The sequence below is a fragment of the Oncorhynchus gorbuscha genome, linkage group LG17 (assembly GCF_021184085.1).
Source record: "Oncorhynchus gorbuscha isolate QuinsamMale2020 ecotype Even-year linkage group LG17, OgorEven_v1.0, whole genome shotgun sequence".
Lineage (NCBI taxonomy): Eukaryota > Metazoa > Chordata > Actinopteri > Salmoniformes > Salmonidae > Oncorhynchus > Oncorhynchus gorbuscha.
Window position 1 is genome coordinate 30,927,404 of NC_060189.1, and position 10,285 is coordinate 30,937,688.

The following is a 10,285-nucleotide window of genomic DNA, read 5'->3' on the forward strand; positions in this document are numbered from 1 at the left end:
ACCTCAATATCAAGTTGGTCGTAGCGAAAATAGCATCCGATGACTTCAAAGCTCATTAAACTAATCCTTAAAATACAAATAAAATCAGAACTCATCATCACTGAAAGAGGTTGGAGTGTTTATATTCTCAGTGACTCCTGGCGCTGGGAAATCAGATGCATTGGACACGTGGAAAGACTCTTCCAGCTCTTTGGACAGTCCACCACGATTGTCTTCTAGGTTGATTGTGATCCTCCTCAAGGGGCAGAGGGGTATTTTCACCAAGTGAAAGACAACAACCTTTTTCCCTGTCATAATCCTGCTCATCAAGGCCCTCTGTACCTTCATCAGCATCAGGTGAACTAATAGACAGACACAGAGTCAGTCCTCTCAGGAGGAGGGCTACCATGTAACGGTGTGGATACTGACAATGGAACGACATTCTCCAGCCCACCACTGTCCTTGTTACTAAACAATGCATAGGGAAAAAGGCAATTGTCCTCTTTGGTTTCTGATGGTGATCCTCTGTCTAGAGATTCCATACCATGCAGATGACTATGAAGAAGGTCAATCTCTGTCTCTTCACCAGTCTCAGGCTCTGCACCACAGGTAGGTGTGTTCGCTGGACTTTACAAGTCATTGCGCAAAGTTTCCAGAAGATGGCGCATTTTGTCCTTAAAAATAACTTATTGAAAAAATGTCACTGTGTGACACTGAGTAATTCTCTGACAGATCTCTAATTTCACGTACAGAATGTATCAGCTTGTTTGATTTCCTTTTTGCCATTTTGTATGTAGCATGAGTGTAAAAAAACAACAACACAATAAGGCTGCCAGTGCAGAATGCCCATGTAGAGTTGAGACACTCACCTCATCTCGTCAACGTTTGTTCTTGTCCACATGACGTTCAAACAACTGCTCTAAGACCCATTGGAAGAAGAAGAAATTAGTATCGATACCTACACGTGGTAACAACACATTCATATTCACAGGGACACAGAGACCAGTTAATCAACATCATTAATGCCCCTTTTTGAAGACCTATTACAGGTTTCATGAGGTGGGATTATTACGAGTAACATCACTTGGGATTTATAGCCCAGCATTAATACCATATGAGGTGCTGTCGATAAGGTCTCTCATGACCTGAGAAAAACAGTTAATATAAAAGTGGCATACACTATACAGAGCATTCAGAAAGTATTCAGAACTCTTCCCCTTTCCCACATTTTGTTACAGCCTTATCCTAAAATTGATTCAAGAAAAAAAATTCTCAGCAATCTACACACAATATCCCATAATGACAAAGCGGAAAACAGGTTTTTAGAAATGTTTAAAAAACAGAATTACCTTACTTACATAAGTATTCAGACCCTTTGCGATGAGACTCGGAATTGAGAATGGATGCATCCTGTTTCCAGATGTTTCTACAACTTCATTTGAGTCCACTTGTGATAGATTCTATTGATTGGACATGATTTGGAAAGGCACACAACTGTCTATAGTCAGGTCCCACAGTTGGCATTGCATGTCATTGCACAGTGACAGGATGCCACCTTTCCAATAAGTCAGTTTGTAACATTTCTGCTCTGCTAGACTTGCCCCGGTCAACTGTAAGTGCTGTTATTGTGAAGTGGAAACATCTAGGAGCAACAATGGCTCAGCCCCGAATTGGTAGGCCACACTGTGAAGTGGTAGGCCACACAAGCTCACAGAACGGGCCGCAGAGTGCTGAATTGAGCAGTGCCTACAAATGCAACAGTTCAAAACTGCTTCTGGAAGTAACGTCAGCACAAAAACTGTTCGTCGGGAGCTTCATGAAATGGGTTTTCATGGCCGAGAAGCCGCACACAAGCCTAAGATCACCATGCGCCATGCCAAGCGTCGGCTGGAGGGGTGTAAAGCTCGCTGCTGTTGGACTCTGGAGCAGCGGATGCCAGGAGAACGCTACCTGCCCCAATGCATAGTGCCAACTGTAAAATTTGGTGGAGGAGGAATAATGGTTTGGGGCTGTTTTACATGTTTGGACTAAGCCCCTTAGTTCCAGTGAAGGGAAATCTTAACGCTACAGCATATAATGACATTAGACTATTCTATGCTTCCAACTTTGTGACAACAGTTTGGGGAAGGCCCTTTCCTGTTTCAGCATGACAATGCCCCCATGCACAAAGTAAAGTCCATAGAGAAATGGTTTGTAGAGATCGGTGTGGAAGAACTTAACTGGCCTGCACAGAGACCTGAACTAAACCCCATCGAACACATTTGGGAAGAATTGGAAAGCTGACTGCATGCCAGGCCTAATCGCCCCACAAAATCAGTGCCCAACCTCACTAATCCTCTTGTGGCTGAATGGAAGCAAGTCACCGCAGCAATGTTCCAACATCTAGGGGAAAGCCCAGAAGAGAGGTGGCTGTTATAGCAGCAAAGGGGGGACCAACTCCATATTAATGCCCATGACTTTGGAATGTGATTTCTTTGACGAGCAGCTGTCCACATACTTTTGGTCATGTAGTGTAACTTTCAGAGTACAGGCACCTGGACAATATTTCATTTGTTACATTAGCAATACATTCAAGGTACATTAATTATTTCTCCCTGTAGAGAAAATAATGGAAAGCCGGAATGGTTACTTTACAGGGGAACTATGTACTGTAGGTGAGACTGCTAGGAGCTGCTAGGGCTCTGAAGTGATCTTGAATGTATTAAATCTAGCAGACTATTTCACACTTTACCATCTTCTCCTATATTTATAAAAGCTTTTAAAGCAGTAATTAAAAGTTTAGAAAAATCATTCTTACTCTGCAAAAAAGCCCTCTTCATGATAGGAGGTTTCATTATTTCTGGTGAAACCCTAGAAGACAACAATCAAGACAAAATACATACTTTTCCCCAGAAAGCACAGCATTAAAAACACAACAAATACAGTCTGAAACCAGTATAAACAGTACCTGTACGAGAAAATGAAGTGATCGCTGCTTCTGCTCCTGTTTCTCTTGCTTCGTTGTCCAAATGCTGACAGATTCATTGTATGGGACTCATCGTCTGTGTCCGAGCGCTCACGCTCTGTACCATGTCCATATAATAACAGAGTGAACAATTCATTCTGCTTTAATTAGTCTCCATGTGTTTAATTAAGCTTTCTAAACATTTACAAGTATAATTTGCTCAAAACTTGTTCGTTGTTAATGAGCTTTGGCGTCCCCCCCCCCCTTATTTAGACCAGAGTTGTTTACTCTACGTCTAAAATATTTGTGACTTCAATAATATTGACCTTGCATGCAGCACAGCTAGTGTAGTTCACCTCTCTCAATTTGAATTATTATGTTTATTGGATTCTCTTTCTTGCTACTCTCAGACAAACCAGGCTGTCAATATGATGGATGCTGCCTTAGTCATCTCCCCCTTTACTATTACCTTATGGCAAGACCTTGGCACTGCGTCCAGATTGATCACATTTGTCTCTATTCTAGCCAATCCTACTTCTTGTCCATCATATTCTTAGCATACCATACACCTCTTCAACCTTCTAATTCTAATGGATGCTGATCTTGCATTGTCTTTCCTTTGTGGTAGTTGCTATTAAATGATTTATTTTTTTGATTTCCTCTATTCATACTACTTCATACTCTATTTACCAGCAACACAACTCTATGAATTCTACCACACTTTTTCCCTAACTATATTGTATAATACTGCAATATGTTCCTCCAGTATTGAAGGGTTTAATCCAACCTCTGTGAATGTGAGCGGGATGACTGAGGACTTCTCTCAGAGCTGGCATCTTTCCTCAACTGTTACCGCCGTAACGAGTCATTGTCTGTGAATGTACACAACGATGATTAACCAAATCAGGTCATAACGCCTATGTGTGATTTTTTTCTTCTTGAATTTTGTGATCGATTTCAGGCCACTCTGGTAGGCCTACATTATGATCAAATATCCACAGTAGCCTACTTGGCCACGGATAATACTGTTAACCTATAGCGGGTACAGCCTCAGCATTCACAGTAAACATGTGCTGGAAGTTGCGCAGAATTTTCACAACTTTAAAGTTTGCGCTCAGCAGACCTGAAATTTGCTCAGTGCCAAACAAAATTAGAGGGAACATTGGCCAGTACATCTCTGGAGCCGAGCTCCATGCCATCCAGGTCCTCTATACCAGGCGGTGTCAGAGGAAGGCCCTAAAAATGTTTAAAGACTCCAGACACGCAAGTCATAGACTGTTCTCTCTGCTACCGCACGGCAAGCAGTACCGACGCACCAAGTCTGGAACCAACAGGACACTAAAACAGCTTCTACACCCAACCCATAAGACAGCTAAATAGTTAGTTAAATAGTTAACCAAATAGAATTAATTGTGGTTGAATTAATTGTTTGTGTGCTCTGATTGGTTGCAGCAGTTATGACTCTGAAGAATGCACCTCCAACGGTTTCCTACAAGATGGTGGTGCTTTACTGCGTTTCCTGCCACAGGACATAGAGGGAAAGACATGGCAGCGCTGTAATTGTCTCCAGACAGCTAGCAAGGTCATTCGTGAGAAGTGAAAATTGCATGTAAGTGGTAATCACTGAATTATTGTAGCAGTCCTGTTGTACTGAGTATTTTGAGACTAAACCTTTAAATAACCGGCCTGCTGTGGCAGTCCAAGCCCACCAGCATACATCCCTGATTATAAAGGGTAGGTAGTATAAACATAACCACTTGTAACATATGGATTTGCATTAGTATACGCATCAAAAGTCCCAAAACAAAGTTACACCTCACTTTTTGATTTTGGGGGTTATTACATAAAACAGATCTGAATTCTGAAGAATGCCGAAGTTATGTCTGAAAATGTTTTTCCTGGTGTGATGTAATATGGAGGACCCTGCAAGCCAGCTTATTCACTACAATATAAACAGGCTGAGTTAGCTACCAAAGCGAGGGGGAGGCAGGCGCTTCACCGGGCTGAGGGAGAGTCAGGGAAATCCAATAGCTACAGTGCATTCGGAAAGTATTCAGACCCCTTGACTTTTTCCACATTTTGTTACGTTACAGCCTTATTTTAAAATGGATTAAATATGTTTAAAAATCCTCATCAAACTACACACAATATGCAATAATGACAAGGCAAAAAAAGGTTTAGGAATTTTAGAAAATGTATTAAAAATAAAAAACAGATACCTTATTTCAAAAAAGTATTCAAACCCTTTGCTATGAGGCTCGCAATTGAGCTCAGGTGCATCCTGTTTCCATTGATCATCTTGCTCAGGTATTTCAACATGAGGCCAATGGTGACATTAAACCAGTTACAGAGTTTAATGGCTGTGTAGTTACTCCACAATACAAACCCAATTGACAGAGGGAAAAGAAGGAAGCCTGTACATAATAAAAAAAGATTCCAAAACATGCATCCTGTTTGCAACAAGGCACTAAAGTAACACTGCAAAAAGTTGGCAAAGCAATTCACTTTTTGTTCTGAATACCGAAGTGTTATGTTTGGGGTAAGTCCAACACAACACATTACTGAGTACCATTCTCCATATTTTCAAGCATAGTGTTGCCTGCATCATGTTATGGGTATTCTGTAATCGTTACGGACTGGGGACTTTTTCAGGATAAAAAATAAACAGAATGGAGCTAATGTAACAGCTGTCCAGTGAAGGCAAGTACGCTGGTCTCGGCACCAGTGTAACAGATGTAATCGTACTTCGTAACTTATTGCGTTGTGTTTTTAAAGAAAGGATTGTCAATCCAGCGATCCCAGTTGATTGGTGTTTTTTCTGACAATAGACACAAGGAAGCACATTAGATGTGCAGGACAACAGTATGTGGATGGTTGTAGATTCGTGATACAGTGCCTTGCGAAAGTATTCGGCCCCCTTTAACTCTGCGACCTTTTGCCACATTTCAGGCTTCAAACATAAAGATATAAAACTGTATTTTTTGTGAAGAATCAACAACAAGTGGGACACAATCATGAAGTGGAACGACATTTATTGGATATTTCAAACTTTTTTAACAAATCAAAAACTAAAAAATTGGGCGTGCAAAATTATTCAGCCCCCTTAAGTTAATACTGTAGCGCCACCTTTTGCTGCGATTACAGCTGTAAGTCGCTTTGGGTATGTCTCTATCAGTTTTGCACATCGAGAGACTGACATTTTTTCCCATTCCTCCTTGCAAAACAGCTCGAGCTCAGTGAGGTTGGATGGAGAGCATTTGTGAACAGCAGTTTTCAGTTCTTTCCACAGATTCTCGATTGGATTCAGGTCTGGACTTTGACTTGGCCATTCTAACACCTGGATATGTTTATTTTTGAACCATTCCATTGTAGATTTTGCTTTATGTTTTGGATCATTGTCTTGTTGGAAGACAAATCTCCGTCCCAGTCTCAGGTCTTTTGCAGACTCCATCAGGTTTTCTTCCAGAATGGTCCTGTATTTGGCTCCATCCATCTTCCCATCAATTTTAACCATCTTCCCTGTCCCTGCTGAAGAAAAGCAGGCCCAAACCATGATGCTGCCACCACCATGTTTGACAGTGGGGATGGTGTGTTCAGGGTGATGGGCTGTGTTGCTTTTACGCCAAACATAACATTTTGTATTGTTGCCAAAAAGTTCAATTTTGGTTTCATCTGACCAGAGCACCTTCTTCCACATGTTTGGTGTGTCTCCCAGGTGGCTTGTGGCAAACTTTAAACAACACTTTTTATGGATATCTATGAAATGGCTTTCTTCTTGCCACTCTTCCATAAAGGCCAGATTTGTGCAATATACGACTGATTGTTGTCCTATGGACAGAGTCTCCCACCTCAGCTGTAGATCTCTGCAGTTCATCCAGAGTGATCATGGGCCTCTTGGCTGCATCTCTGATCAGTCTTCTCCTTGTATGAGCTGAAAGTTTAGAGGGACGGCCAGGTCTTGGTAGATTTGCAGTGGTCTGATACTCCTTCCATTTCAATATTATCGCTTGCACAGTGCTCCTTGGGATGTTTAAAGCTTGGGAAATCTTTTTGTATCCAAATCCGGCTTTAAACTTCTTCACAGCAGTATCTCGGACCTGCCTGGTGTGTTCCTTGTTCTTCATGATGCTCTCTGCGCTTTTAACGGACCTCTGAGACTATCACAGTGCAGGTGCATTTATACGGAGACTTGATTACACACAGGTGGATTGTATTTATCATCATTAGTCATTTAGGTCAACATTGGATCATTCAGAGATCCTCACTGAACTTCTGGAGAGAGTTTGCTGCACTGAAAGTAAAGGGGCTGAATAATTTTGCACGCCCAATTTTTCAGTTTTTGATTTGTTAAAAAAGTTTGAAATATCCAATAAATGTCGTTCCACTTCATGATTGTGTCCCACTTGTTGTTGATTCTTCACAAAAAAATACAGTTTTATATCTTTATGTTTGAAGCCTGAAATGTGGCAAAAGGTCGCAAAGTTCAAGGGGGCCGAATACTTTCGCAAGGCACTGTAAATCTGGAAATAACTGTGAATTAGCAGGGAGCTAATGTGTCCATTACAATTAGAGCATGTTAGCTAACTCATCTCTTCCAGCAATAATTGTACAAAGCACATCCCAGAATGCCTCCAATATCTAACAGGTACCGTACACATATATAGACACATCAGGGCATGTACATAGTGAACTCATGCACATTGTAAATATGAAAATAGAATACAGTATTTCAGTATGTGACCTACCGCTTGCATGTCAAAATCAGACTGGACGCTTGCGATTTCCCCCTATCTGCAAGCATGACCAATGACATAACACCTTATTGACATCTGACTTGAACCAACCAATTAGAATACATAAACATAAAATACATATTTATGCAGTGTCAAGTGGAAAGATAACCAACCCTGTTACACTAAGCACAGTCAAAATCCAAGAGGAAAACCTGGTTCAGTCTGCTCTTCACCAGACACTGGGAGAGTAATTCACCTTTCAGCAGGCTTACCAAGCAGGCTTACCAAGAAGACAGTGAATGTTCTCGAGTGGCTGAGTTACAGTTGACTTAAGTCTACTTGAAAATCGATGGCAAGACCTGAAAATGGTTGTCTAGGAATGATCAACAACCAATTTGACAGAGCTTGAAGAATTTAAAAAACATTTATGGGCAAATGTTGCACAATCCATGTGTGGAAAGCTCTTAGAGACTTACCTAGAAAGACTCACAGCTGTAATCGCTGCCAGAGGTGCTTCCACAAAGTATTGACTCAGGGGTGTGAATACTTATGTAAATGAGATATTTCTGTATTTCATTTTCAATAAATAAGCAAACATTTCTAAAAGGATGTTTTATTTTGAATTCAGGCTGTAACACAACAAAATGTGGAATAAGTCAAGGGGTATGAATACTTTCTGAATGCACTGTAAGTACATGTTGATTTCAGAAAGCAATTACCCCATACCATTAACGGTATAGGCCTACACCAGTAGTCAATAGATGGGGTCATGCCAGACATGACATCACACACTTACAGTAAATGGTCTCGCTCAACAGCAACGGCCAATCAAAGATAAGGTGATAAATACCCCTTCTCCAAACACAAAGAAAAAAAGAAAATCTGATGAACACTATTTTGAGTACTCTTTGGTCAAAGGAACATGCTGTCAACAGCATATTGCTATTGCTGCCATGTTCCTTGTTTTGTTTAAGGGACCTTTTGACCCAGTAACGCCCATTATGAGCAAAGTATTATGATTTATTTTACAGCTGTGTGGTGAAGTACACAAGTGGGACAGATAACTCTCCCTCAAGGCTGGAGTGTTGGCAGTGTTGGGCAGCCCACTTACATCATAAACCAATGTTCTCTACTTTTACCAATTTGCTCGATATTTCCTCTCAGATTCCTGAGTAGTGGTTAAGTACATGAACCATAGGGACAAGGGTCATGTCAGCCATACATTTGTATTAATGACAACTTTGTGTACAACAATCTATCCTCAATGTGTACATGTCATTGACAAACGGTAGGCTATATGCAGGCAGAAACCCTCTTGTTAACCTCTTAAATGCAGATGTATTAATTCTGAATATTGTCCTCTGACATGCCCTAGTAGTTGTTCACCTCTAATTTTGCAGTGGGGTTTTGTACTGTGTATTTGAATATTGTTTTCTTACACATATTGTATTTCTACTACTGTACATTGTTTATTAGTTGGGCTTAGGCCTACACTGTTTATACACACCACATTGTATGTATATACTGGATTCTTGACGTAGCTCACTGTAATATATCTACTGCTGTCATTCTTCCTTTATCTTGTGTAAATTCATCCTGTCTGTATATGTGTAGATTGCATTTGGATTACTGTTAGTGCTATTTGGGTTGTTAATTTAATTCGTTATGACATTTCTTGATTTATTTTTATGTTTAAAAAAATATATATTTGTGCACTTGTTTGACGTTTTACTGCTTTGTTTGGGAGCTAGTAACATACGCTTTTCGCTGCACACGGTACAACATCTGCTAAACGGCGTGAGCGACCAACAAACTTTGATTTGATTTATTCACAAATCTATGCCCACAATAGGATGACTACGATAGTATATCACCAACCAATGGCTTGCTTTCCTTGCAGACAGTTTTTACACTTGGTATGCCAATTCTATTTCAGTTTAAAGTCAGACAGTTTAAAGTCAGACAGCTGTCTATCATAATTACTGGTTGAAGGTTCTTGGGGAAGCATTGTCTATAGCTACAGCCGCTCAGTGTTTCAGTGTTTCTGGGGGTGCACTTTTCTCATTGTGGAATACCATTGTAATGGTTTCTCTGGATAATTATACATTTGTTAAACAACAGTGAGATGTTCAATGAACTGTATCAAAATTAAATTAAATGATGATTTATCAATTTGTTTGTTTAATTTATTTTTATTTTTTAAGTATCCACTAGTGGTTGAATGATATGCAATTATACTACTCAAATGCATAATCCAACACATAATATGCAAATCATAGGACATTTTGATGTTATTAACATCACGGCAAGGTGCTTCGTTCAGCAAGGCCGATCCACTGCAAAAATAACAATAATTTGATTTAATTTCAGTAAAAAAAAAAAAAAATGTAGCCTGCTGAATGAAAGCGCGTGTTGTATCTTAAATGCATTCCAAGCATCCCTATGAAACAAGTGCTGTTTATCTTGAACCTCAAAATAACAGCGCAAGATTTAATGGCATATTTTTAAGGGGCACAGTGACAGTATTGCAGACATTACTGGTCTCGGTGTAGGCTATTGATTTCGATACATTATGTATGATTTCTCCAACATCGGATGATGTAATGTTTTTTTTAGTTGTCTATGCTTG